This window comes from Arvicola amphibius, chromosome 6 (genome assembly GCF_903992535.2).
Source record: "Arvicola amphibius chromosome 6, mArvAmp1.2, whole genome shotgun sequence".
In the NCBI taxonomy this organism is placed as follows: domain Eukaryota; kingdom Metazoa; phylum Chordata; class Mammalia; order Rodentia; family Cricetidae; genus Arvicola; species Arvicola amphibius.
In genome coordinates, this window is record NC_052052.2 from 43,832,219 (window position 1) to 43,858,240 (window position 26,022).

The following is a 26,022-nucleotide window of genomic DNA, read 5'->3' on the forward strand; positions in this document are numbered from 1 at the left end:
TATTGGAGCTATAAATAACGCTTCCACCTTTATCCTCCTTCTTTTCTCTCCCCCCCCCCCATCTCTCTTTATCTCTAGCACATTTTTTTGGGCTACATTGGCTCTTCTTTGAAACAAAGTCAGACTCCAGTAATTTCTCACGGTCTCTCTCACTCTGGTTCTAGGCACATTCCATTACCCAACCTTGGTTACTAAACTATTGTGCTTATGGGTTACCTACAACTTCTCATCGTCCCTCAGTGTTTTCTCAATAAAACATCTAGTCTGATTCATAAGCAAACAGTGAGAATAGCCAAGAAATGCTAACAACCTACATGTCTACCAACTGGAGAATAGATATAGAAAATATGCGTGGAGTACACACACACACCGGAATATTATTTAGCCACAAAAAAACAAAATCCTGTCACTTCCAACAATATGCACTGGACTGGAGAACATTCTGTTAAGTAAAAGAAACCAGACACAAAGATGTTTTCATGATGCCTCTCATACTTAGAATACAAGATACCTGATCTCATAGATGTTCAATGAGATGTCATATGCTACAACACAAAACAGAATATTATTTAGACACAAAAAGAACAAAATCCTGTCACTTCCAACAATATGCATTAGACTGGAGAACATTCTCTTAAGTAAAAGAAACCAGACACAGAAATGTTTTCATGATGCCTCTCATACTTGGAATACAAGATATCTGATCTCATAGACGTTGAATGAGATTTCATATGTTACAAAAGCTAGAGAAATGATGTCAGAAGTTTGATGTTTTCATTACAAATAAATGACAAATATGGGGGGACTGGTGAGATGGCTCAGTGCATAGAGGAACTTCCTATGGAAGGGTGGTATCCAGAGTTCAACCCCCAAATTCAATCGCCTGAGCTCACATGAAAGGAAAAGGAAAGAGTGCACCTTAGAAAGTTATCCTCTGCCCACCACACATGTGCTGTGGGACATGAAACCCCCGACATGCACATATGCAATAATAATAAAATTTTCAAAAAGGATGGTTGAGGAGGCAGATATACTTCATCCACCTGCTTTGAATGTACCACAATATGCACACTATTGACATATTATACAACATCCCATTAATATGAATAAGTTTAAAACAAAATCTTTATTGATAAATAATTCATATAGCACACAATTTGCCAATTTATATAATGCAATGACTTTTAGAGCTGTATATTCATAGGATTGTGAAGCATGATTTTTATGTTTTTATGTAGCAGTTAAACTTGGGGGAGGGAGGGGTGAGGGAAAAAGATGGGGAGAGAGAGACAGAGAGAGAGAGAGAGAGAGAGAGAGAGAGAGAGAGAGAGAGAGAGAGAGAGAGACTGAAGTAAAAGCCAGGTGTTTCTTATGATTGGCTTCCCTTGACGATGTTCCCTGCATAGCAAACTCTATTACAGGGCTACAGTATTGAAAACAGCTTGGTATTGGCATAAAAACAGAAAAGTCAACCAATGGAATCGTATAGAAGACCCGGATCTTGAACCACAAACCGATGAACACCTGATTTTTGATAAAGGAGCCAAAAGTACACAATGGAAGAAAGAGGGCATCTTCAACAAATTGTGCTGGCATAACTGGAGGTCAACCTGTAGAAGAATGAAAGTAGATCCATATCTATCACCATGCACAAAACTCAAGTCCAAATGGATTAAAGACCTCAATGTTAATCTGAACACACTGAGCTTAATAGAGGAGAAAGTGGGAAGTACTCTACAACAAATGGGCACAGGAGACTGTTTCCTACGTATAACCCCAGCTGCACAGACATTAAGGGCAACATTGAATAAATGGGACCTCCTGAAGCTGAGCAGCTTCTGTAAAGCAAAGGACACTGTCACTAAGACACAAAGGCAGCCTACTGACTGGGGAAAGATCTTCACCAACCCTACAACTGACAAAGGTCTGATCTCTAAAATATATAAGGAACTCAAGAGACTAGACTTTAAAATGCTAATTAACCCAATTAAAAAATGGGGCACTGAACTGAACAGAGAATTCTCAACAGAAGAAGTTCAAATGGCCAACAGACACTTAAGGTCATGCTCAACCTCCTTAGCTATCAGGGAAATGCAAATCAAAAGAACTTTGAGATACCATCTTAAACCTGTCAGATTGGCTAAAATCTAAAACACCAATGATAACCTTTGCTGGAGAGGTTGTGGAGTAAGGGGTACACTCATCCATTGCTGGTGGGAATGCACACTTGTGAAACCACTTTGGAAAGCAGTGTGGTGGTTTCTCAGGAAATTCGGGATCAACCTACCCCAGGACCCAGCAATTCCACTATTGGGAATCTACCCAAGAGATGTCCAATCATACTACAAAAGCATTTGCTCAACTATGTTCATAGCAGCATTATTTGTAATAGCCAGATCCTGGAAACAACCTAGATGCCCTTCAGTGGAAGAATGGATGAAGAAACTGTGGAATATATACATGTTAGTATACTACTCAGCGGTAAAAAACAATGACATCTTGAATTTTGCATGCAAATGGATGGAAATAGAAAACACTATTCTGAGTGAGGTAACCCAGACCCAAAAAGATGAACATGGGATGTACTCACTCATAATCGGTTTCTAGCCATAATTAAAGGACATCGAGCCTATAATTCGGGATCCTTGAGAAGATAATAAGAAGGTGAACCCAAAGAAAAACATATAGTAATCCTCCTAGATATTGGAAGTAGACACGATCGCCGGGCAAAAATTGGGAACTTGAGGGTGGGGCGAGACGGGGCCAAGGGAAGATGGGGAGAGAAAAGTGTGAAGGGGAGAATGGGGGGAGCTCGGAGGAATGGGATGCTTGGGATACAGGAAGGGTGGATATGGGAGCAGGGAAGCATATATCTTAATTTAGGGAGCCATTTGAGGGTTGTCAAGAGACTTGACTCTAGAGGGGTTCCTGGGTTTCCAGGGAGATGCCCCCAGCTAGTTCCTTGGGCAGCTGAGGAGAGGGAGCCTGAAAAGGCCAGTTCCTATAGCCATACTGATGAATTTCTTGCATATCACCATAGAACATCCACCTGGTGACAGATGAAGAAAATGACTGAGCCCCACACTGGAGCACTGGACTGAGCTCCCAAGGTCCTGATGAGAAGCAGAAGGAGAGAGAACATGAGAAAGAGAGTCAGGACTGTGAGGGGTGCGTTCACCCATGGAGACGGTGGGACAGAACTAACGGGAGATCACCAACTCCAGTTGGAATGGGACTGATGGAGCATGAGACCAAACCAGACTCTCTGAATGTGGCCGATGGTGGAGGCTGACTGAGAAGCCAAGGACAAAGGCGCTGGGCTTTGATTCTTCTGCATGGACCAGCTCTGTGGGAGCCTTCTCAGCTTGGTTGATCACCTTCCTGGACCTGGGGGGAGTTGGGAGGTCCTTGGTCTTAACATAGAGTAGGGAACCCCGATGGCTCCTTGGCCTGGAGAGGGAGGGAGGGGGGTATGGGTGGAGGGGAGGGGAGGGAAGGGGGAGGAGAAGGGGAGGAGATGGAAATTTTTAAATATAAAAAATAAACCATAAAAAAGAATGAAAAATTCACAGAGAGTCTAGATTCTTTGTATTATTGTGTTTTCTTTAAAACTTTTGACTGTAAAGGAGCTAAGTACAAAAAAACCATTTCATTAATTGGGCTTCTAAGCTGAACCTGCATATATATTCTAAAAGTATCTTGACTTCAAAATTTGGATCTAAGGATATCATGCTTTAAAAAAGAGTTTCTTCTTTTGTTTTCACAGAGGATGAGACCCTATGACAAAACTGTCTTTAAAATTTCCTGCTTTATGGAAATGTCTGCTGGATACTATGGGCCTGAAGGCCAAAGATGGATGCCCCAATGGTACAAAAAAACTTTGGGTGACTGTCTAGACAGCGAGATGTCTCTGTCATTTCTAGAGTTTTAAAAGTTGCTTATTTTTTTTTTTCTCATGGTTTATTTTTTTTTATATTTAAAAATTTCCATCTCCTTCCCTCCTCCTCCCCCCTCCCTCCCCTCCTTCTCCCCTTTCTCTCCCCTCCTTCTCCCCCTTCCCTCTCCTCCCCTCCACCCATACCTCCCCTCCCTCCCTCTCAAGGCCAAGGAGCCATCAGGGTTCCCCACTCTATGCTAAGACCAAGGTCCTCCCAACTCCCCCCAGGTCCAGGAAGGTGATCGACCAAGCTGAGAAGGCTCCCACAGAGCCCGTCCATGAAGAAGAATCAGAGCCCAGAGCCATTGTCCTTTGCTTCTCAGTCAGCCCCCGCTGTTGGCCACACTCAGAGAGACGGGTTTGGTCGCATGATCCAAAACTACGCACTACGCACAGACCTCTGGGACATATAGTTCGGAGTGCTTGGGTTGATGGGGTTGTAAATGAGCCCGTTATTCTTTTAAACATTTTTCTTTATTCTTTGAGAATTTTATACTTGTATATAATGCACTCTGACCACATATATTTTCAACTCTTTATTACATCCACATCAATTCTCTCCCAGCACGCAAATAGGCCTGGCACTGCCCGGATGCCTCTGGGAAATGGTGTTCACATTGTGGGCATGCGCAGTTGGAAGATCGTTAATAAAATATTTTGTTATGGCGTTAAAAAAAAAAAATATTACCTAAGTAAACAAGAAATAAACAACTTCCAAACTCTAAAAAAAAAAAAAAAAAAAAAAAAAAAAAAAAAAAAAGTTGCTTATTTCTTGTTTACTTAGGTAATATTATATCCTTCTGGAATCTTTGATGGAATTAAAAAATGGTTAGTTATAGTTATAATTTTCCATTATTATGATAAAGGTAAAATAGATATAAATATTGTAACTGTAATTCTTGATAACTGTTTTGTTATATGTAATTTTGCTATGTTAAAGTTAAAGCCTTCCTTTTTTTGTTTAAACAGACAAAGGGGAAATGATGGAGGAGGGTCATCTGTCTATGTGTTACTTTCATTGGTTAATAAAAAAACTGCCTTGGCCCTTTAATAGGACAGAAAATTAGGTAGGCGGAGTAGACAGAACAGAATTGTGGGAGAAAGAAAGCTGAGTCAGGCAGTTGCCATGCCTCTCCTCTCCTCTCCGAGACAGATGCAGGTTAAGATCTCTCCTGGTAAGCTACTACCTCATGGTGCTACACACATTAATAGAAATGGGTTAAGCAAGATGTGAGAATTAGCCAATAAGAGGCTGAAACTAATGGGCCAGGCAGTGTTTAAATGAATACAGTTTCTGTGTAATTATTCTGGGGCTAAGCTAGCCATGCGGGAGCCAGGCCAAAATGCAGCCCACCACTCCTTCTACACCTAGATGCTTCACACTCCACTGAGTAGCATTTGTTGTACTGGTAGTGATTCTGGAGGAGAAAGGTAATCCTCAATATATCCCAGTTCCAAACCCTGTAACATACAATTGGATGGTCCAATAATGGCACAAATATTATGGGACTAACCAACCACTCTCTAAACTACTCAGATTTAAGGTTCCATCACAGATAGAACACATTCATGACACGGCTAGAGTAGCCAAGAACCTGACACTATATAGGTCATGAGTCTAGGAGAAAACATGGTACTATTACTCTGCCAAGGAAACACAGCAATAAGATGACTCCTAATGACATACTGCTCTACTCAGAGATCAGTGCCTCACTCAGCTCTTGTCAAGGAAGCATCCTCTTGCTAGATGGGAACTAACACAGAGACCCACAACTGGACAACATATTAAGAGTGAAAGATGTTGGAACACTCATTTATAAATGGATTGAGTCAGGACCTTCCCCTCAAGGCACAGGAATCTGTGTGGAAGAAGACATAGAAAGATTGTAAGAGCCAGAGGTAAGGGCTGACCCTACAGAAATGGTATTTTCCAGGTATAAAAGGACTGATGCATGTAAGATCTCCCAGAGGCTGTGGCCACATTCACAAGACCTGACAGGGTCACAGCACTGAGAGGATGAAGTGGGAAGCCCTTCACCCTATCAGGAAGCTATGTACACCTGCTGACGAAGGGGAAGAAGTCTGTTATTCCCAGTGGAGCCTCACTGGAGTTTACTAACCATGCTTCAGGGCAGACTGCATGGCCAGGAGTAGTTAGTTGGCCAATAACCCAATGGTATTTTTCTAGCCTTTTTGTCTCATTTTGCTTTGGTTGCAAATTTATGTTTTTGTCTTTTTGGTCTTTTCCTTATTATTTTCATTTCCACTTTGTGTGTGTGTTCTTTGGGAATTTTCATGTGTGTGCATCTTGGTTCTTGTTACTGTTTGTTTTTAAAGTGGGAGGGAGAAGAGAAGATGATAAAGTTGGATAGGGAGATGGGGAAGATCTGGGAGGAATTAAGGAAAGAAAAAGCGATCAAAATACACTGTATAAATTTTTAAAAATAAAAGTAATTGAGTAAAGTTGCCCATCAGAATAGCTAACTTTGCACCAGAGCAGGACTTCTGATGGAACTACTAATATTTCCCTGTGTTCTTTCCCCAGTTTATATGGCAGACTTGTTAGAAGGAGTAGGAGGAGGTTAACTTTTGTCCAGGTATTTTGAGCTTCTTTGATAATTGCTAACTTATTATGTAACATTTTCCCTGGATTTAGTTGACTTATTAAACAAAAAAGTTTATAATGAATAAGAAAGAAAGACAAGACACATGCATGCACACACACACTAGAGAGAGAGAGAGAGAGAGAGAGAGAGAGAGAGAGAGAGAGAGAGAGAGAGAGAGAGAGAGAGAGAGATTGTTTTGATATTCTGATGTGATGATTATGGTCAAATACCTTGAATTGCTCTGAAAGGCTTGTCCTCCATTCTGCAAACCAAGTGCTTCTGTGACTTTCTGCCAGCTCTGGTCATACACGTATGCATCCAAGCTGTTGCACACCAGCCTTATATGATAACTTTGCTATTTGAAAATATTCCTTACATGGTTCTGGACCTCATCAAATTATTTGGCTCCTTGCCCCTGCCCCACCATGACAGCTTCCCTAAGTCACTGCCTGCCACACCTGCAGGGACCGTTCTAATTGGCCTCACAGTGTATTGGAGGGTTAAATTAATTTGTGGGAGCCACACAGCTGGACAGTTGCCCACTGCCACACTCTAGCAGCTGCTTGACACAATAAACCAAGAATCAGATTTTCTTGCAGCAGAAATAAATTTTTAACAACGTCGCCCATTTCCACAGAGGCAAAATACAAGACATGATTTCTGTCTGAGATGATTGTGATAGAAGCTGCCTTGGAGGAGCGGTGTCATTTTCTAAGTCAAGGCCCTGTCCTGCCACATTATTTAAACACAACATGACATGGAAATACATCTAATAGGATTTGGCTACAGGCAAAGAGTCTGGAAAATAGAGCAGGGATCGGGAGCCTCTGCCGCTGAGATATGCATGGAATTCAAAATTTACCAGGACTGAAATCCTCCAGTCAATCTTCGGCTCATAACAAAACAAAATAGAATAAAAAATGAAGAGAGGCCTCTCTCAAGTGCAACTGTACTGGTGCACTCATTATGATAATTAGTGTCATAACGCTAGAGCTACCAAAAAGATCAAATGTGCATCTTTAGACTGATGTCACAATTCAGCAGCACTGAAATCATTCTCATTCAGCAGAGACTAAACTGGCATTTCCTAGACCTATGAAAATTACCTACTTATTAATAATAACAGATAGCTGCACACTGCTCATTGGGGGACCCACACAGCCACACTTTTCAATAATACTCTCACTACCTTTGATTCAAGGGTTTGGAATATAATTCGGCGTGAGCTGCCTTTGCCCCGTCTAGGAAATGGCAGCCTCTGAGGCTAGGGAAGCAGGGACAGAGAGAAAGCCCAGATTCCTGCAAACCTTTGTGGAGCCCTGCTCACTCCTCCCAGGACTTTTAATGAGCGAGAGAGAATGCCATCCTGCCACTCTCCTAACATTTGGTGTGCCTTTGAAAGTGAATCATCACCAGAGTTCAGCCAAGATAAATTCTGGAAGAAAATTACAATCTGGGTAAAATGGGCTGGGGGTGGGGGTGAGTTATTAATTTCAGGCAGAGGAAACAGATATGGGTGCTATTGCTGATTACATGTTAACTTTTTAAAGGGATGTAAGCCTTATTATTCAATTACAATAGTATCCAAGAAAAATTCTGATTGATATATATATATATATTAATCATATATATATATCATATATGATATGCCATATATATATGCCATATATATCATATATATATATATATGGCAGAGAACACACACAGTCATTCAGTCTAGAGCAGGGGTTCTCAACCTTCCTAATGTTGCAACCCTTTAATACATTTCTCATGTTGTGGTGACCCCTCAACCATAAAATTATTTTCATTGCTACTCCAAAGCTGTAATTATACTACTGTTACAAATCATAATGCAAATATCTGTGCTTTCTGAGGGTCTTACGTAACTCCTGTGAAAGGACCATTTGACCCCCTCCACCCCTAAAGGGGGTTACCACCCATAGGTTGAGAACCACTAGTCTAGAGACTGTCGCATAGTGTAAAAGACAGATTGGGATAGAATGGATTTTGGGGGGGGAAGAAAATTCCAGCCACACAGCAGACACAACGCCAGCATTATGAATGTAGGGCATCTTGTCATTTAATACAGATATGGGCGGTTAAACGTTATCTATTTAAACCAACAGTCAGAAAATAAATTATCTTGGAGTAATTTCACTACTTGCAAGTATTTTACATACTGCAGCAAAGGGGTGAAACAGAATCCTATAAAACTTAAACTACAACTGTGTAAAAAAAATCCATTCTGGACTTGTGCCTCATCGTGTCATAATGCTAGAGCCACCAAGTAGATCAAACGCGCATCTTTAGGCTGATGCCACAGTTCAGCCCCACTGAAATTATTCTCATTCAGCAGAGACTGAACTGACCTGATTTGGTCTTTCCTGATGTGGACCTATCAGGCAATGAGTAGTAAGGAATCTGATATAGTACAAAATTAAAGTCAAAAGAATTGTAAATCAGCATCTGTGGTTGGCATCTTAAACTCCTCTATGCCATCTCCCCAGGCTGCCTGCTGATCCTGCCTGTGCACCCACTGACAAGCACTCTTTTCTAAGGGAGTGTAGTAAGAGAATTGCACCCTTTGCTGCTGCCCTTGCGTGTGACTTCCTGCTTTGCTTGCCTAGATAGCTTACCTTGATGCATCCCAGTTACCATATTCTCTCTTCTGAACAGACCTCATCAGGACACACTGTCTCATATGCACCACTCCTCCTAGTCCCTGATGGAGCTATGCGGACTAGTGTTGCACAGGACTAACCTCCAAAACAAGCAACAGTCATCTTCGAGAGTTCAGCCAAAGGTTATTATAGCTGGTCTTGCCAATGCTGGTGTTCCCACATAGGAGGTGTTGAGAGAGTCAGGAGACCCTCCTCTGAGTACCTAGCTACCTCTCCCAACCCATTGTATACAACTTTGCTTTAATTACTTGTAGCCTTGGGAAGGGGTACATGTAATTACATTTAAGATGGAGGATGGTGGGAGAAAGGGGCTTCATCTATATAGATAGGGAAAGTTATTATCTTTGCTGCGTGAAAACTTTCCAGCTTGACATTTGAGGGTAGTATTCACCTAGACTCCTGGAAGTAACCTCTCCTCTGTGCTCTGTAAGCAAGCCTGGGAAACTCATTGGTTCCCCAGGGGAGCTCTGGAGGAACCATAACCTTGGTTTGTTGTTGGGACTAGATGCTGCTCTCCCCCAGGGAGGGAGTTTTAGCAACAGCTAAGGTGATCAGTAGGGAAGAGGTATTTCTGTTTCCATCTTGGACAGGTGTGATACATAGAAGTACCAAAATGCAACCTTGCTTACTGAAGGTCACCTTTGTACTAAGCACAGGGCTAAGGCCATACATTCATGGTCTTGTTTAATTCTTAGATTTTCCCATGAGAGCCTTAATTTACAAATAAATATCCAGAAAAATTAACAGCTGGTAAAGCTTGGACCCAAACAAAGTCCTGCAGACCTCAAGCACCCATGCTCTTTATCTCAATTGTCATTTCAATTATTGTTGAATAAACAGAGGATATTTGCCTTCATTAGGATTTCTATTGCTGTGAAGAAATACCATGACCATAGCAACTCTCATGAAGAAAAAACATTAAATTAGAGTGGCTTATATTTTCAGAGGTTTAGCCCATTATCATCATGGCAGGAAGCAAGGCAACAAGCAGGTAGGCAGGATGTTAGAGAAGGAGCTGAAAGTTCTTACATCTTTACCCACAGGCAACAGGAAGCGGTCTGAGACACTGAATGGTATCTTGAGCATGTATGAGACCCCACAGCCTGCCTCCACAATGACACACTTGCACCACCATAATATATATATAACTATGTTAAGATAATATAATCCCCTCTAAGAACATTTCTACGATCAGTTGTAATTTAAGAGAAAATGAGAATGGCTTGTACTTCATGCTGTTATCCCTGGGAGGTGGTGGGAGCCTGATGTGAGGTGGTTGGATCTCCTTACTTTGAAAATAATAAAACAACAGGTGCTGTAATAAAACCCTGTGTTCTGCACACAAGGTCACACAGATGGAAACAAGACTCTCTGCTGTCTAGTGGCGGACTTTCTGGGCCTCTTGTCATCTCTAGCACTTTCACAAGGCTGCCACGTACAGTTAGCCTCATTCCGCATGCCCCGCTTGCCAGATTCATTGATTACGTTTTAATAAATGAGAAAATTTAGATCTTCATAAGACATTAAAATTTTGTTCGTCCAACTAGAATAGATAATAAAATTGCCCTTGACTTAATTTTGGGATAGTCCCTTAGAGTGGATTGTCTTTAGCTTCTCTGTAAATCTTTGTAGGCTGAAGTTTAGCAAGGCATTAAGGCCTGAGGCATTGTCTTAACTATTTATTTATTGTTCTCACACTATAATAAGTTTACTAAGAACCTAGACCTCACATACAACCTTAATGTCTGAGATAGTTGTATGTTATTACTTTTTTACTGGACAAAATCAGTGAAGATGTAATGATATTGTGAGTCATTGCCTTCAGGTTTGCCAAGGGATGTCTGCAGGGTGGCTCAAATTTTGGTATGCATGTTTGGATTGCCCCAACAGAACACTGCGGACTTGTAAATGGCATGGATTTATTTCTTGGTTTGGGAAGGAAGAAAGTCCACGACCAAAATGCTGGCTGACTAATGATCCTCTGAGTGTGCACTTCCTAATTCACATATTACTGTGTCCTCCCAGGACAGACAAAGGGGTGAGGAACCTCTCTGGGCTCTTTTACATAAGAACACTAACCCAATTAATGGGGATCCTAATCTCCCAAGGTCCCCCAAACCCTACCTCCAGATGCCATCATGTTAGGGATGGGGTTTCAAAATATATGTTTTCTTTTGGACAAGGACACAGACATTCATTCTATGCAAGGTGCATGTGTTCTGTTAATTGACCTGATGTCATTCATATGGTTGCATCTTTCTGTGGGCCAGAAGTACCTTGGAAAGATGCTAGAAAATGCCTGTGAATGAGACTTGGGTACCCACCCCCCAGCTTCAAGCCTGAAAACACGAGATTCCAGGTGGTCAAATGCAGTGCAATCAGTGTTTCTTAGGGGACATTGTGGATGGATGAATGCAGACTGATTAGACAGTAAATATTTAATTTTAGATTCTGATTATTTCATATTGACATTTCAGAGCCGTAAATATTTTTATGCTGGATTCAGCCTACACCACAGAAATAACTCCCTCAATGGCAGCGTCTACACACATAATTGTGTAATTTAATACTTTGATTTAAAACATTTCTACTTTTAAAATTCTTTTACATTAAAAGAAATCTCTTATCTGAGAAAATTCAGCCTCAGGCTCTATAGGCCATAGACTAATTAGTTCTTCATAGGAGATAAATGGTTCTCTTTGCTGAATGGCCCCCTCCCCATTCTCCAGGGGCTGCCAAACTCACATGGATGTAGTCAGGAATGGGTTAAAATAGAAACTTCAATGGAAAGACAGGAGTGGATGGCTTTGATGGGAAAGGGTGTATTCAGCCTCCCCTTTTTGTGAGGGCAAGAACAGCTTTCAGGTTTGCTGAAGAAATGTTTACTGAGTGCCAGTGGATTGAGGTCTCTGAAAGCCACTCAGCGGCTCTGAAAATCTTGAGTGCCGAGGTTGAGAACATGTTTAAAGCCATCTGGTCTCCATAAACCAGTGAGTAGGTAGTCTCACATATTCACGACCATTTGATAGAAGGCATTTGAAAAACTATTCCTCATTATAGGTACAGCACATCCCCTAACGTGCAGGAGTGATAAAAGACCCAAGAGGAGACACCATGAGATATGAATGTTTGCCATTTTATAGATGAGCAAATTGACCCTGAGAGAGGCTTCATGGCTGCCCCCACAGCACAATTAGCAGCAGGGAGTGGAAATCTCTCCCCAGCTTTGTTTCCTCACCCCCCCCCCACACACACACATTAGAGTCTCTTCCCTCTCATTCACCCACACCTCCCCTGCAGGTACAAAGACCTAGCTATTTGGCAGGTAGGTAAGAGTAATTGGCACATGGTTTTCACTTCCGCCTTGCTCTCTTTCCTCCCAGAGGCCAGTCATTAGATACCAGGCAGAGTTCTCCCGTTTCACCCTGTCATCTGTCTCCACTGGTTCAGATGCCGGCTGGATTCTTAATTCCAACAGTGGGCCCACTTGATTAATAAGACAACAACCCACAGCATAATAGTAGTAGTAGTCCCCATTTTTATTCGCGCATGTCTTAATTTTTAAATTCAAAACTCCAGAGGAAAGGAGATATTGTACCATTCCCATTGTGGGCCTTAAAAAATAAGTAATCCAGTTAGGATTCAAAAGAGAAGAAGCTTATGCTTCAACATCATAACCCTGCAAGGCCAGTGAAGGCCATCAGGCAATTCTTGGGTTCTCCCGTTCTCCATTCTTTCTTGTAGGCAGTGTGGGGCACTGCTGCTGATGCAGAGAAGCGAGGTCTAAAGCTGGTGATGGAGAGACCTTCCTTGCATTGTGAAGGAACACTCTGGAAGCAAGGTATGTCTGCAGAGGCTGACTGAGTGGAGCTAAAACTGGGGAGACTGGAATGTTGCTGTCTTGAGGCTAGTTACCTTATTTGGGGCTAGTTCTAGCCTCCAGAGCAGCCATCTCTTGCTCACCTAGGTGTCTGAACTAACATCTGGTTACTAATAGATCAAAAACTTTTGGAATCTATTAACTTAGCAGATACTAGCTTCCACCAACTCGCAAGCTCAGGCAACACTTGTGTCTATAGGAAAACCTTCCCTCATTTCACTGTACCTACCTCTCTGATGTACCCACAAATGTATTTTAAACTGGCCTTAGTTTATGACTTTTTTTGTTCTGTAAAGCTATAAACTTTGGGAAATGGCTTCTTCATCAAAACATGGAATTCCAAGCAACCTACACCCATGTCAAGCCATGATCACTCAAAATGTCTCCAGAATAAACTCTCTTGCTCCCTTTGAGAGCTGTGGCTTTTGCAGTGACACACCAGCTCCTTGTAATGAATAAAGCACCAAGATCCTGGAACCCTAAACTCATCGACAGATCCTGGATTCATAAATGCACCAACAGAGCCTGGATCCCTAGGTAGCCAAGAGAAACAGTTGCTGCCCTCCTCATACTGGGCGTTCCATGAGCAAAAATCCCAAAGCTCTGATATGTTAATACTCTCATCTAGAAACTAGGGGGTTAGTTTGTTTCACTATCAGAATGGCGTCAAGTCCAACTGATACACTTAATACACCTCACAAGGAGGTGACTATGATGCAGACCAGTTAGCTGACACAGAAACAGAACCGTAAACAGGAAAGCTTGTGTAGAGTCCTGGTAAAAACGGGATCCACTTTACTACTCCTCATGCAGGGCTTCCTAATGTGACAGCTACTGTTCTACATCTGTCTTACTCCCCAACTAAGCTCCAAAGACAAAGATTACATGACAGCAATCCCTATGTCCTCATTGCCCAGCCTGGCTTCTGAGGCATGTCAAATTGTCACTATCTGACTGTTGAGCAGAAGAGAAATGAAGCATGTGTAATGAGTGCCATCACTGTAGAGGAGTTATTATGCCTTTGTATTATTGGTAATTATCATTAGCATAAATTACACATCTATTCAGCATAAATATATACATATATTTATGTTTAAGTTAACTATTTAGTAAACTGAATATAGTTCATTATATAATAATCAGCCCATTATTTTAAACAGGCATTTGTGCTTCAGGGGTCAAGACCATTGATGCAACTAATTCAGATCGCCTAAGCGGGGGAGAAGCATGAAGCTGGGTGCTTTGAAGACTATTAACAAAAATATCTCATAGCTCAAGAGGAAATAGAGAAAAAATTGGCCACTAGAAGAGACACTTAAACCAGAAAGAAATGGCAGCCAGGGATGCATGCATTTTAATCTGTTTATTATTGCTATAACATAATACCTGAGACAGATTACTTCTATAAAGAAAAGACGCTTAGTTGGCTCACTGCTATGGAGGATAAAATTTCCAAACTGAGCATCAGTGTTCAGCTTCTAGTGAAGACCTTCTGTCTACATCACTAGACAGTGAATGGTGTCAGTGGGAGTCATTCAGAGCAGTGAGCAGGCTGTGCAGCATTGAGAGAGGTGGTAGGATCAATCATGACAATCTGCTCTCTTGGGAACAATTCCATTACCTGAATATTAACCACTCCACAAGAGTAAGATGGGTTCTTTCACAAGAGGCATCTAGACCTAGTGACCTATGACCCGGCTCCACCTCTTGAGGTGGGATTCCCCTCTGTATGCTGTGAATACTATTCGTTAATAAAGGACTGCTTTGAGCCCATAGCAGAGCAGGGCAGAAAGAGTTAGGCAGGGAAAACTAAAGTGAATGCTGGGAGAAAGAAGAGCAGAGTCAGAGAGAAGCTGTGGAGCCGTCACTAGAGACAGATGCTGGGAATTTTACCTGGTAAGCCACAACCATGTGGTGATGCACAGATTTTTTTTTTTTTTTTTTTTTTTTTTTTTTTTTTTTTTTTGGTTTTTTGAGACAGGGTTTCCCTGTAGTTTCTAGAGCCTGTCCTGGAACTAGCTCTTGTAGACTAGGCTGGCCTCAAACTCAGTGATGCACAGATTAATGGAGATGTGTTAAATTAATATGTAAAAGTTAACCAATAAGAAGTTAGAGCTAATGGGCCAAGCAGTGATTTAATTAATTTGGTTTATGTGTGATTATTTCGGGGCTAAGTGGTTGGAAACTAACTAGTGGCCTTTCTCCTACAAATTGGTGCCCAACATGGGGCAGATCTTACCACCTCCCAATATTGTCATGATGACAATCAAGGAGCCAGCATATGAGTGCTTGAGGGACAAACTATAGCAAGGTTGCAAATGTGGGTTTGGATTTTACCACTTCAATGTGGCTGTGAGAACAAGGGCTTAAGCTTGTAGTTAAGGTTACCATGAAGACATTCTGGGTAAGAGGAACTTGCTATATTGGGAGACAAAACAGCCAGGCATAGGATAGTAGTCCAGTGCCAGGGAGACATTGCATTGGTGATGATGAGGCAGAGTTTTCTACCCATGACCACGGGCAACAGGAAGACTTGCAGCATTGCATAGGCACCAGGCCTCTCTCCTTGTGGATAAAGCATCTACCTAGAGTGTTTAAGACTCATGGCCATGGTCAATTCAGAAGCAGGAAGTAGGGATAGAGTCTCAAGGGAGCAATGCTGGATTCCTCCTGTTACTCTGGGCAAAGCGGGCTCCAAATGGCTTTAGGCCAAACAGCATATGCAAAAGAGAATGGTTTTAATATGCCAAGCAGCCTGGCAATTGCTGCTGCAGTTCCCAGGCAGTGTCCTTGGCTAAGAGGTGGGTTACAAAGGGATGGCCAGCAAGGTCTATGCCTTAAGGACTTAACCATCTAGCTGGGAAATTCAGAACAAGATAACTACAGGGCCGAGGGAGAATGCAAAGGTCTTAGCTTTGCACCCTCCTTTGTTAAATACCACACCCCAAATCTGTGGTTTGCAATCCTGCCGTGACCCACCTCCAACTTTTGATTGTAACCAGCGATGTTCTCACTCACGCTTTGGAACAGACTTTGATGTCTCCTTTCCTTTGATTGCAATTATCTTTGCTCGCCTATAAAATTCCTTTCTAAATTTTGTATTTATTCATTTGTTTTAATTACAAATTTTAACTGATACACAAAACCATGAAAACTATATGCATTTATGGGGCGCCATATGGAATCTTGATATATTACATTGTTATGTTTGAATCAGTTTAAACAAATCTATCTCCTCAAACATTTATCATTTCTTTATGGTGGAAACACCTGATATGCCTTCCACTAGCCTTTTTCAATATTCGCTGCGCTACTGGCTTGTTTTATTTCAGTCACCTCACTGTGCAGCAGCCCCACAGACCCTCTGACTGCATCTTAGTGCCCATGGGGCCGTCACCCCCTGTCTCACCTACACTTACTGCTCTCTCTGCCCTCTTTACCTCTGATATCGGCCTCTTCAGAGTCACGCAGAGGACGTGACACTTGTCTCTCCATGCCTGCTTATTTTACTCGGCAAAATAATCTCTAGGGGGAGTTGGGAGGACCTTGGACTTAACATAGTGAAGGGAACCCTGATGGCTCTTTGGCTTGGAGAGGGAGGGAGTGGGGGTATGGGTGGAAGGGACGGGAAGGGAAGGGGGAGGAGGAGGGGAGGAGATGGAAATTTTTAATAAAAAAATGAGAAAAAAAATAATCTCTAGTTCTACCCACGTTTATGCAAATGATCGGATTTCATCTTTACATCAGGTGAAATGATATTCTACTGTGTACATGTGTGGCAATTTCTCTATCAAATTGTGTACATTGGTATATAGCCATCACAGAAAACAGTGTGGAGGTCACTCTAGAAATTAAAGAAAAAGGAACCATCATATGACCCAGGAATCCCACTCTTGGGTATAGAAAAGAGAAATGAAGGTGTGTCCAAGAGATGCCTGCTATCCCATGCTTGCTGCAGCGTGACTCACAGTAGCCAAGATTTGAAGTCTGTGTGTCTCTTAGCTATGGAGAGAATGCAAAATCCCTTAAAACTTTTGGTTTTCTCAAAGGAGGTGAGGTGAGGGGATGGATGAATGATGCATGGAGGGAAGGAGGGAGAAAGGGAGGGAGGGAGAGAAAAAGGGAGAGAGGAAGGGGCACAATGTTTATATTCCTAACTCACATGACACTCTTGGCACTGCTGTGGACTGCGCTGAGCCCACACACCATCCTGTAGTGTTGAAGAGCTAAGCCTCATTGTGACTACGCTTAGATACAGAGCTGATGGGGAGTAAACTAAGGTAAAATGAGGTCATAAGGCCAATGGCTTAAGTTCTTATTAAAAGATAGACCACTATCCAAGGAGCTATTGGCAGTTTATAGCTGCGGAGAGAAGGAACGCCAGTTTTCTTCAGGGGCTTGGCACTGGGTCTAACAACCACACTCCACAGCAGGCGCACGCTAGGGAAGAGTTGGCCAGCACAACGGGGACTCCAAGGTTTCTGTGGTTTTCATTTGTTTTAAAGAGAGAGAAAGAAAATGAAGTTGGGTGTGGTACAAAGATTGGAGAGGATCTGGGAGGAGTTGGAGGAAGAGAATGAGTATAATCAAAGTATATTATGTGAAATTTCCAAAAACATAAGTGAAAACATTATTTTTAAAAGGACACACTAGAAAATTCTCAGTTTCCTTTTCTCCATCATACTGGGGCACAGCCAGAAGGCAGTCCTGCAAGTCAGGAGAGGAGGCCTTAGGAGAGATTAACTTTGAATACACCTTTTTCAGCTTCCAGAAAGATGAGCACAGCAGATGTCCAGTGTTTAAGCTGTTTCTTCTCCGGCTCTTCACTACGGAAGTTTCAGCTGATCGGCACGGAGGCGTATCACGCTCATTACATCACATCCTACAGTGACCAAGATCACCTAAGCACTAAGCTTATCCTTCCTTTCCTTTAACCTCTGAGGAAGGATATCTGCATGAAGGAAGAGCACATTGTGTTTGAGACTTGTTTGAACCTGCCTCTAGATGGTGGGAGGCCTTGGCTCTTTCTGCTCTGCCCTGGGATTCCAGTTCTTCTTCTGGATGGCTGTGGCTAGGCCTGCCCCTATGGGTAAGGGCAGCACCATGCCACCACACTGATCTGCTGTCCCTGCTTCCAGGTCCTATTATTCATGGGCAGCAAAGAACAAGAGACGAAGGGGTCATAGAGGAGCTCTTGGTTGAGCAGAGACAAAATTCTAAGCACTAATTTGTCTGTTTACCAGGGTTATATGACTGGGATCTGTAGGACACATGGAAGTCAGATGAGGTTGGCCGTTCTTAACCTTGGCTGCACGCTGGAAACTGTCTGGAAAAGTTTACAAACCATTGAGCTTGAGGCCTCAACCCATGGACTTGTGCTTTGCTGGTTTAGAATGGAGTCAGGCCATCTAGAGCTTCAGAAAGCTGCCCTGTGAGTCTTAAATGTACCCAAAGGTGAAGATCAATAGATTGGGAAGCTTGAAATGGGAGGGCCTAAGGGTCCAAGGGATAGAGGGAAAGGGAGGAAGAGAGAGGGGGGAGAAGAGAGCACTGTGAAGTAGAGATACAGAGCAGCACTGGACGTTTGGAAACTCTCACAAGCACTCGTGCAGTGGGGGGCATTGCAGAGGACCTATTCAATACAATCCAGGGAATGGGCATTAAGAATTCAGACAAACAGCATGGAAACCAAATCCCACTGTTTATATAGCCAATGTCTTTCAAGGGGCTCATGAGTACCTGAAGACATTGTCTTAACAAGCTCTCGTCATCTCTGCCAGGTAGGGGTCAGGTTAGCTTTTATTAACTGATGCCATATTAAAGGACATTCTGTCTATGTTTCAGTAACAAAGGTGATATGAAATCAGGAGCCAGGTATCTGTTTAATACTGTAGAGATGGTAGCTCAATATAGCAGAGGAACGGCCCCTGGTGATGGATCCTTAGGGTTGGGACCAGGAAACAGACCAGAGGGAGGCAGTAGGATACCATTTGGAGAGAAAATAGAAGCAATAAAGCAGTAATGATATTAGTATGACCGATACTGTTACTAGGCTCTGATCCTGGGCATTTTGTCAATGTGTTCCATACACATACATCCTCTCCAGTATTTACCTGGCTCCTCCCCCATTGTGCTTGCAGAACATTGTGCAGAGAGATGTTAAGCCCCTTGCTCCAAGTCTAACGCCTCTGAAATGGTGAAGTTAGGTCTAGAACCTAGGTCCAATCTGAATGAGACTCCACAGCTTAGTCCCAATCTTAGGTAGATATTCTCTTAAGTAAGTATGAAATGCAGAGACAAGTCACTGAAAACGAAGCAAGAAAGCAGCCTCCAGTTCATGTGTTGAAATCAGACAAGTTGTCATTGGGTGGAAAAAAATAGTCAGATGGGAGCTCAGAGCATCTAAGGCTGTGGAATGGACTTCAGGCTGGAGAGCGGGCTGAGGACAGACACATAGAGGAGGTCCATCGCCATCTTTAAGCGTCTAAGTGACGTCACCGTTCCAGTCTGCAGACAGGCTACGGAAATGAGATGATGGAGGTGGGCTGTGGTCAAACAGCAGCTACTGAATTCACGTTCAAGTTCTCATTTTGATTATTTAAACCTCTTCTTGTGCTGTGCTTGTAGTGTTTGTGGTTTGTGGGGGCATACATGGATTCAGTACTCACATGCATGTACATGAGTGGCTGTTTAGTACAATTTCCCCATATCTATTAATATATATTATATATTATATATTATATATTATATATTATATATTATATATTCACACACACACACACACACACACACACACGGTAAAGTCAACATCAGCACCAGCCTGCTTCTTTGCATTCCAAGCTTAAGATGGTCAGGTTGATGCTAACCATCATCTCACTTAGGTGACGTGATCACTCTGGGAGGTTGACACTGTTGCTAGCTTTGGTTTACTAGTGAGGTTGGAGCTTATGGTTTAAAAGAGCTTGTCCCAGGTGTGGGGATTGGAACTCTGTTCTTGAGGCTTCAAGGGCACAACGGTTCTGTGGAGAAGTTGGTGACAGGATAAGTCCCACCATTTCATCCAGATTTACAGGCTTTGGTTCTTCTGAAAATTCAGCATGAGAAAATGGTATAGGCGCCAATAATTGTTGGCTAGGGATTTAGATTACTATTTGTAACAGCAAAGAGAATTCTGGGGAACTTAGCAGTTTCTCTTTCCCAGATCAGGTACTATGCTTTCAACTTCCCTTATTGCAGTGCCGGGGAATCAAATCCAGAGCCAAGTGCATGCTAGGCAAGTACTTTACCATGGAGCCATGTGTCCAGTCCTTGTGTGTTAGTGGTGAGCATCCATTTTTAGAGGAAAGAAGAATACATTAGTTTCCTGTGGATACCATAATATAATTTCATAAACCTATTGGCTTAAAATAATACAAATTTTATATTACAGTTCTGTAATCTGCTGTGACTAAGCTTAAAATCAAGTCATTTAGAGGACTAATTCATTTCTGTAGGATTCAGGGATTATTATTTTACTTTTCTGGTGTCTTTCAGTTGCCAGCATTCCTTGCCTGTGTTCTCCTTCCAGAGGTTGTTTGTAATTTACTGACATTGAAAGATGGGTATTTGTGCAGGATTCCTCTATGTCTCTGCAGTGGATGTTTACCAAGCTCTGATTGTTGCTTCCCTCTGTTTGTATCAGTTCTAGAGTTGACACCCAGGTGCTACAAACCAGACGGCTTAAAACAAGTCACAAGCATTGCCTCACATTCTATATTCTGGAAGATGCAAATCACGATGTCACCAGAAACATGTTCCCTTGGAAACTGGAGACAAAGAGTCCTTCCTTAACCCCTCCTAGCTACTTGATGCCTTGGCAGCTCTTGGCTTGCAGCTCTTGGGCTAGTATCTACCTTCATCATGCAACTTTCTTCCTGTGTCTTCAGATGGATGTACTCCCCTGACAATTTGGATTTCGGAAATGTCTTAAACCAGTATTGCCTCATCTTAATTATATCCAGAACACCCTAGACCCGAAACGAGCTTATTTTAAGTTTCTTCAACATCTCATTTGGGGCTTGAATACATTGTAATGCATCTTCATGAATTTCAGCAGTGTTGGTTAAGGATCCTCAGCAAGATGCAGTAAGCAGAGGTCTTTATTAGAATGAGTATACAAATAAATGATCAATGGTCAAGGAAGGTAGGAAGAGTATATTTATTTTGAACTCTGGTCCTGGTTAAAACACAATGGAAAACCAAAGGGCAGAAACTCAAGAAATTATCAAAGAGAGAAGGTATTCTTCAGTAAATGAGAATTTTCAAAACGTCCTTGAGACACAAAGTGGATGAAGGCCTGGTTACCTATGAATGAAGAGAGTGGGCCTGCCCTGCTCAGTTCTGCAGCATTTTCATAGCTGGAAAAGTCAGTATGAGGTGACAGTGACCTGTAGGAGGTCAGCTAGAAGTCTGGACAGAACAGCAGTGCTCTCCTAAAGGAGGAAACAGCAGCGAGGCGGCATCCACCCCATGTCCTACGCTGCTTCCTGCGGCTGTGAAAAAACACCGACCAAAAACAGCTTCGGAAAGAGCAGGTTTATTTGACTTATACATCCTGGATCGCAGTCCATTGAGAGAAGCCATGCCAGGAACTCAAGGTAAGAGCCCAGAGGCAGGAACTAAAGAGGAGACCATGGAGGAACAGGGCTTCCTGACTTGCTCTTATTGGCTTTCTCAGCCTACTTTCTTATACAACCCACCTGGCCTGGGGTGGGGACACTGCCCACAATGTCCTGGGCTCCTCCCCACCAATCATCAGGCATCAATCACCAATCAAAAAATGTCCTCACAGGCTTCCATACACACAAGCCGATGAAGGCCTGCTCTCAATTGAGGTTTATCTTCTCAGGTAACTCTCACTTGTGTTCAGCTGGTAAAAACAAGCATACCACCCCCCTCAAAAGCCAAACAAATAGCCGGCACATCCCGGCTGTCTACTGCACAGATGTCTCACAACACCTGCTAGCCCGGAGCATTTTGACATGTATCAAAAAAGCGGCGTCCATTAGCCAGTCTCAACAATAACTCATAGGCAATCTTGTTTTATCTGCGCCCCCACTTATCTCCCCTCCGCCTTATCTTGACTTAATCCAACACAGCTTATCATTTCAGCCCTAAATAGCTCAATTTGTGTGTTGAAAATACAATGACTCTTTTTAAGGGCACTATGAACAGAAACTATTATCGCAACTGAAAGATGACTCAGCATCAACAACTATCCAGTTAATGTCCAAGTTTACATTATCTTCTGAATTAAAAAGTCATTTGGCATGTAAATTATTTTTACGTTCAAATAAATGAAAAAGCCTAGCATTCTTCAGAAGGGAGACAATTCCATCTGTATCAGTGTTGAGGTCAGAACGTGAGAAAATATTTCTGCAAGATACAAGAAAGGATTTCGCCTTAAGAAAAGCTACCTTAGAATACGGCACTGAGGGAGACTGTGAATCCGTCACTTCCTAAAAGGGTAAATGGTACTTGCGTGTCCAGCTGCTTTAAGAGGAGAGATTTTCTACAGTTTTTTAATAACCCTCCATTCTTTATCTAAGGCATTATGAAGTCAGAAAATCCTCATTTCTAAGGCCTATTTATTTTATGTGTACAACTTAATAGCATGTACTTAAAAGCCTTCCTCCTCTATTCCGGTGTTTCGTGGGCTTATCAGTTTCCTAAAGCGCTGCATTGCATGCGGAGGCCCTGACTCCCACACAACTGTGATGCACACGAGGTAGGGTAGCCATACCTGCTGTGCTCTTAAGTCTCCCACACTAGCAAACATCAGCTGCTTCTCCAAGACGCAGACCCCAGGGAACAGCCTCGAGACTGAAACTTAGGCACGATGTTGGCCAATGACTGCTCTGCAAAGGACATGGGAGGCAGGACCCAGCAGAGGGAGACGCCGAGGCGCGACGTGTGGTTGGTCTGTTGGGAGCTTTGGGGTTGGGATTACCCTTTTCAAATAGAGACACTGGGATTAGCTCTTGAAGACAAACTGTCTCTCCCAGGAAGGGGCTTAGCCTTGGGCAAGACAACTATCTACGTCAATGGCCGAGTCACAAAGCAGACACAAACAGTCAGGTGACCAACTCCCAGTGTCGAGGGCATTGTGCACACCTCAGCCCTACAGGTAAATTAGTATGTAATGGCACTGCCGGCCAGCTTTGCTGTCTGTTACCCTCCCCCAAGCATTCCATACTGGAGCATGACCCAGGCAGGTGATTCATTCCTTTCCACTGAAGAATTAACATACTTCGTGCTCCGGAGTGACGTGGTTTCCCTTTCTGTTTAGCCTGGGATGTTCAGGGTCTAATTCCTAGTCTGGATTCCTAAGCCTTCTGTGCCCATATATTTTGCACACATTCACCAGAGAAGGACAGGTAGCAGCAGTGAAAGTCAAGAAAGCAGTTGCTGTCCGTGGCTTGGCATCCACCTCTGAAACCTGCTGTCTCTGTAACCTCTCTGTACTCCTTAGGCAGAGTTACCATTCTGCCCACTTCGGGGTATACATTTATCTCGTAAGCGTGCTGTTCCCACTAGGCTCTTCCTACTACATCTTGCTCATGTCTTTATCCCGAACATACTTCCTAGCATATAACTGCTACTGTTAAAGGCCTATGAGGTGTACTGAAAGAGATAACTGGAAAAAGGGGTGGGGTTAGGGGATAGGGAGACACCTGATGTAAGAGAAACTTCCATGAATCTACAAGGGTGAACCCAGTTAAGATTCCTAGCAATAGTGGATATGTAGCCTTGACTGGCCAGCCCCTGTGATCCGACTGATGGATACCCCAGTTCTCCTCAGAGATCCTTCATTCGGTAACTGATGGAAACAGATGCAGAGACCCACAGCCGAACATTAGGCGAAGCTTGGGGAATCCTGCTGAATTGAGGGAGGAAGGATTGTAGGGGCCAGAGTAATCGAGGACAACACAAGAAAACACATAAAATCAACTAAAATAGTTGATAGGAACACACAGAGTATGGACCAACAACCAGGGAGCCTACATGGGACTGGGCTAAGCCCTCTGGAGATATTTAACAATTGTGTAGCTTGGTCTACTTGTGGGACTCCTAACAATGGGAACAGGGGCTGCCCACAATACTTTGGCTGGCTCTTGGGAACCTTCTCCTCTGCATTGCCTTGCCCAGCCTAAATATAAGGGAAGGTGCTTAGTCTTCCTGCAACTTGATATGCCATGCTTTGTTGGTGCCCCTTTCTGAACAGAAACAGAGGAAGAGTGGGTTGAGGGGTGGTGGTGGAGGGGAGGTGGGAGGGAGGGGATGGGAGGAGAGGAGGGAGGGGAAGCTGGATTTCCACTGGGATGTAAAATGAACAAATAAATAAAATTTAAAACAGGTAAGGGGAAATGAGTGAATGGATGAATGAATGAGTGAATGTGTGCCTCAATCAATCAAATTTGTGATATTTCCAATTCCACAAGTTCAGTTACTTTCACCTCTTTCCCAATACTTCATAATTATCACTAACGTGGTTCACAGGTAGAACTAGGAAATAAGAATTGGGACAATAAACCCGCCTGTGTAGTTTACCACATCAGCACAATAGCTCCTGTCTTAAACAAAATTGGTGGGGGGCTGGGGAGCAAGACAATTGCTAGGAAAGCTGGCACACAGACAGTTTTAATTAGCAATGCTCACTGTGAGAGATGATAAGGTATCAGTCATTGTAATTGCTAGAGTTGACAATTAGTCAAAGTCATTAACATCTCGAGACCTATAATACGCATGAACCGAAGTTAAAGGTTTGGGAGGGAAGTAGGGCAGGGTTGGAAAATACCTTCATTTTGTACAGACTCAACAGAGCCATCCTGAGAGGATAAACAAACAGTGATATACTACCAAGGAGCAGCCATTAGCCTGTGCCTTTCTCAAGTCTTTATTGTCCACATTGCTATCAAGAAAATTTCAAAAAAGAAACGTAAACTTCAGCACATTGCATAACTGCCTCCAGGCTTCCTTCATGGTCACAAGAAATGCTCCATCTCCTTGGCAATGGAATCACAGTCCTCAGACTCCTAGCTCCACCTTTACACATTCCAAGTACACAGTCCTTCTCAACTTGTATACATGTAGGCCATTGCTCTAGTGACTTTCTTTGACTACATACACAGGTCTCACTATTTTCTTCCTTCCTTCCTTCCTTCCTTCCTTCCTTCCTTCCTTCCTTCCTTCCTTCCTTCCTTCCTTTCTTTATTTCTTTCTTTCTTTCTGAAATAGGATCTCTCTACACAGCCTTGGCTGTCCTGGAACTCACTATGTAGACCAGGCTAACACTGAACTCAGAGATCTGCTTGCTTCCTCCCTAGTGTTGGGATTGAACAAGACTTGTACTACCAGACCCAATCCGGGTTTTGGCATGTTGACTATGATACCTCTAATTTTTTTTAAAAGTCAAATGTTTCCACATTTTAATGACCCATTTCAAATTACTTCTCCCCCAGGAAAAACAAAGTATTCCTTTCTGCTTCCGATTGATTTTCCTCTTCTTAGATTGGGTGCTTTGTGAGTCACTCACACTAAACTCCTATAATTGTTATTTTCTTTCATGTTTCCACCAGCGCATGTCTTCTGATGGTTCCTAATGTTTAACTTAGTGCCTGGAGATCAACCATGGCAAAGTTGAATGGGCAAGTCAGGTGGCTAGAGAGGTAAGTGATCAAAGAAATGAGATAAGAAGCTTATGGATGAGTAAGCTTATGCCTCAGCATAGGACTCTTGGACATGAGTATCTGGACAGCCTGACCATGAGTCTATTTCCTTGGCAATATCATTGATTGGAAATCATCAAGTACTTCTTATATTCTTTTATTTTCATTTATTTAAAAAATTCTTTATTTGTATGTTTGTGTATCAGGGTGA